Raw genomic sequence first — 4,877 nt, forward strand, 5'->3', positions numbered from 1 at the left:
GAGGATCAAGGACTTTGCTGTGAAATTGTGTCTTTAGTAATATTAGAAACTGTACCAATATGGCTGCCCAAACACGAGCTGAATAAGGATGACATCAATGGACATGCCAGAGTGGACAGGAAAAAGCCCACAAGGCCTCAACCCTACACAAAGAACTACAAGTAACTGAGGAAAAGCGGGAATGGGACAAGTGGTTTTCTCCAGGGAAGACAGCACCAATTGGTTTTCCACTGACCAATGGTCAGCCCTAAAAACATTCTGTTATGCCCAAGTCTCTCAGACCCCAAAGACCACTAAAGAGCTGATTCCAATGCAAATGAAGTAGTGTCTTTTTATTACATGCTTAAGTTGGGGCCCACACCCTCACCTACACAGCTGTTGAGAGTAGAGTACTGAATTCAAGGGAGGGGAAGATAACATATAGGACCCAGTTCCTCCCAGTGCACCCAAAGCAGGGGAAATCTAGCCTGGCAAGTATGTATTAGTTGAAACACAAAAGGGATGTTGCTTTTTAAACTGATTGCCTGTGGGAAAGAGCCAAAACCATTAATAGTCTGGTTTCTTTTGTTTGGCTGTTGCTAGGGGATAGGGGTAACCTGGGCCAGTTTATTAACAACTGTATCTCTAGTGAGCAGGAAAGACTCCAAGTAAGGTTGGTTGCTCCCCTCAGGGGGCTGGACATGTCTCCATGTGTCTGGCCTTTGTTCAGGCTTGTGGGTTAAACTTTAACCCAATAACCCAAAGAACTAATTTTAATTCTTTGGGTCTCTCAATATATGCAAGTAACATTATATGGATTGAAAAGTTATACTTAGGAGGATAGGAGCATGTATTTATATACATATATGCATGTAATAACAATTAGTGAAAAACAATGCCATGAATTAAGAGAGTGAGGAGGATTATATGGGAGGGTGGGAGGATTTGGAAGAAGGAAAGGGAGAAATGTTGTAACTATACCAGAGTCTCAAAAAAATAAATAAATAGGGGGTGTTGCAGTGGAGCATCTTTTGAAAGGGAATGAAGAGGACCAGGCACCCAGCCAAGCCACCCGACGTGGATGGCCAGTGCTAAGACACTGTGAGGTACACAGCTCCACTTGAGGCCAAGCAGAGGCCTGCCTGCAGATACACAGACTCCACTTCTAAACTACCTGTTAAATCCAAAGAAGGTGATGTGTTTAGACATCTGTGTCCAGAAGGTTCAGAGCCTGATCTTACAAGTTACAAGCCACCAAACCAAGACAGGAGAATGGGTAGGTGAGTGCCAACAGGAAGAACATCAAAAAGAGCTACAAACCATTAAATAAGCAAAAGCCAGAGGAGGAACTAGAGGGATAAAAACCAACTCCTGCAAGCCATCAACAAGCAGTTACACCAGAAGCTGACTGATAATCAAGGAGAGCCGAAGGATGTGACATTGTTAGGCTCAGGGGGGACCCTAAATTTCCAGAAGGGGATGAAGAGAACTCGGGAGACCTATAATTGATGCAATAGCAAGAGGTTTATTTGAGCCATCATACAATGGGGCTGTCCCCCCACAAAACCAGTGAGGAACAGCAAGGAGAGACAGAGGCTGAGGTTTTTAAAGGAAGAAGCATGGGGGGGTTGCGAGCTTGGCAACACTGGATTGGGTAGTTGACTTTTAAAATGACTGGTTCATTTTAGGTGCCAAGTCCAACTGGTCCTGCCCCGCCCAGGTGGGTTGAATAGCTGGACCAATTAATAACTGGACGTCTGGACCAGTTACCAGGCAACGTTATCTATACTGCAGATCTGGACACTCCTCCATAGTTTCGCATTTCTTTGCAAGGGGGGGGGGGGTCTTGTCTCAATTTACCTCCTGCTTTCTGGAAAAGTACTGAGAAATCTTAGTTTAACATGGGGTATAGAATTATAAGGAAACCTGTAAAGCTAGCCTGTTCCTTTCAACATGGAAGGTGGAACCACGGGAGATGTTTCAGGATAACTCACTGTTCAGCAATTTTGGAGAGAGCAAAGGCCTCAAATCTATACAGTGAGACCCTAGCATCACAGAAGAAACCCACCACAGATCACATTGACTCCAAAGTACTGCTAGAAAATTTGCAAGACGAGCTGAAGGCTTTCAATGAAACTACCAAGAAGCAGATAGAGGAGTTATAGGCCCTGAAGGTGAAGTTGAAATTGAAAGAAAAAGGGTCCAGTTCCTGGAACAGCAAACTTTATGTAAGGACCAAGCCAGTGACTTCACAATGGTCCTGGAGGGAATGGAGCAGAAATTTAATACAAGGAAAGTGGCCAGCTGGCTTCTTCCTGAAGTAATCTCTCAGAGGCCACTTAGGATCTCTTCAAGGACTCACTGTCCCTTATGTCAAAAGACCTTCTGCAGCAGCCAATCTGAGAAGGGCATTTGACACTGGGGTTCCTCCTTAAGCAGATTGTCCACCTTCAGAATGCTCAGCTCTGCTGCAAGAGAGGGACGGGGGAGTTTGACTTCTTATCCTGTGCAACAGAGAGCAGCAACCTCAGAACCAGAATTGTGAACCTTGGGTACTCCAGAGGATCTTACTGGGAAACATGGGAAGAAAACCTTCGTTACAGTCACACATGCCATGTGCCAGAGATGTCACTGAGAGTCATGTTGTCCTCATTTTTCATCTATCAGGGTAAACTAAATTAACAAACTTGAAATTCATAAATTTTTTTGGCTTAATAAATGGGATGGAGGGAGGGGCAAGATGGCGGCACCGGGAGGACTCTCATTCTAAGCAGCAGCAGCAGGATCAGCACAGTGACCAGTAATCAGAACTCGCGGCCATAAAACACAGTCATTGTGTTTCCCAGGTGATAAGATACCCCACGGTGGGGGATTCAATCAGCTTTTAACTCACCCGGCTAAACCTCGGAAGAGATCCCAGTTCCGACAGACACTTGGCTGCCGGCCGCCAGCCCCAGCCGCAGGCCAGAGCCACAAACCAGTGTCTCTGGTCACAGTCCCAGACTGAACCGTGGGCACCACACTATCAGAGACTGGAATTTTCAGTCGAGAGATAACCCCAGGGTACAGGAAACGACTGGGACCGGCCTTAGGTCACTCAGACATCCCCTGGAAAAGACTCGGGTTCCACAGGCACCCCAGGAGCCAGCCCAGAGCCAGAGCCTGGGTCAGGCTCTGGCTCAGAGCCCTGCCTGCCTGCCCCTGCACGCCTGATTCGCCGCCTGAGATATAACTGTGGGCACCAGGGCACCAGCGAATGAGTTTCACTGTCCGGTTGCAAACACACAGGGAGGGAAACGGCTGGTCTGATCTCAGAGCACTCAGCCGACACCCCCAGCCTGAAAAGGTCCCCGGAAAATTACCCAGCTTAGGGAGGCACCCAGGCTCCCAAAGGCCACAAAGGCAGACACAGGCAGTTTCTGCGCACCAGACAACTGGCAGAGACTGAGCTGCCATCACTCAGCTGTGCTCCAGGCACAGGCAGTTTCTGCGGCCAGCCAGCTGGTGGACACTGAGCAGTGTGCACTAGGGCAAAAAAAGACACTGGGAGTCTGTGTCTCCAGAGAATCCACAGGGAACGAAGGAAACTGTACTGACTTAAATCACCCAATCCTTCCCTAGAAAAAGTCTAGCAGACCAGTGGGGCTGAGGTGCCATCACTCAGCTGTGCTCCAGACACAGGCACAAACAGTTGCTGCGTGCCTGATGTCCAACTGGGTCACAGCAGCTGATCATTAAATTTACAACAAGAAACTCAGAAACAGGGCAGCTGCCTTCAGGACTTCCCTGGGTAAGAGGAGAACCCTCTTGACTAACAAAGACCACAGTTACCACTCAGGTCTATATCCCTGAGGTGAGCAACTCCTGAAAAAACACCAGCCATCCAGGGACTATACCCAAAAAGCTGAGAAGACATCCTTCAGGAAAAACCAGCTTTCTGCAAAGGGGATTCTCTCCACCACAGGATCCCCAGGAACCACCAGAAAATAACCCCAAACACCTAAGATAGCACAATGGATAGAGGCCAGCATAAAAGCTCAAGCAACAAAAGACAGAGCAATATGGCATCTCCAGAACCCAGTTACCCAGAGGCAAGTAGCCCTGGACAACTCAGCATAACTGAAATCCAAGAAGATGACCTAACAACTACGCTCATGAAGATGATAACAGAGGAAACAAATAAGATACGTAAAGACATAGAGGAAGATAAACTCAAACAGAATATTGTCATCCGTAAAGAAATAGAGGAAGCTGCAGCCAAACAGTTTATGGCCTTTAGAAAGGAAATGCTTAAAGCACTGAATGAAATAAAAGAAACAGAGTTGAAGGAACTAAAAGAAAAACAGGAAAGTATAATCAGACAGGTGAAGGAAGTAAACAAAACAACTCAAGACCTGAAGATAGAATTGGAAATATTAAAGAAAACACAAATGGAAGAAATAATGGAAAGGAAGAATCTAGGGAAGAAAACAGGAACTACAGAGGTAAGCATAACCAACAAACTACAAGAGATGGAAGAAAGAATCTCAGGTGTAGAAGATACAATGGAAGAAATCGATGTATCTGTCAAAGAAAATGTTAAATCCAAAAAATTCCTGACACAGACCGTCCAAGAAATCCAAGACAATATGAAAAGACAAAACCTAAGAATAATAGATAGAGGAAAAAGAAGACTCCCTTCTCCAAGGCCCAGAAAATATTTTCAACAAAATCATTGAAGAAAATTTTCCCAAGTGAAAGGAGAGGCCAATTAGAATACATGAGGCCTACAGAACACCCAACAAATTTGACCAGAAAAGAAAATCTTCCCACCACATAATAATCAAAACAGTAAGTATACAGAACAAAGAAAAAATACTAAAAGCTGCAAGGGAAAAAGGCCAAGTAACATATAATGT

General features: G+C 45.6%; 1 pseudogene; it reads left to right on the plus strand.

The window, feature by feature from the left end:
• Positions 1 to 1,036: 1,036 nt before the first annotated feature.
• LOC110543901 (small kinetochore-associated protein-like) lies at positions 1,037 to 2,395 on the plus strand (annotated as a pseudogene).
• The last annotated feature ends 2,482 nt before the right edge of the window (positions 2,396 to 4,877 follow it).

This window comes from Meriones unguiculatus, chromosome 15 (genome assembly GCF_030254825.1).
Source record: "Meriones unguiculatus strain TT.TT164.6M chromosome 15, Bangor_MerUng_6.1, whole genome shotgun sequence".
Taxonomy (NCBI): domain Eukaryota; kingdom Metazoa; phylum Chordata; class Mammalia; order Rodentia; family Muridae; genus Meriones; species Meriones unguiculatus.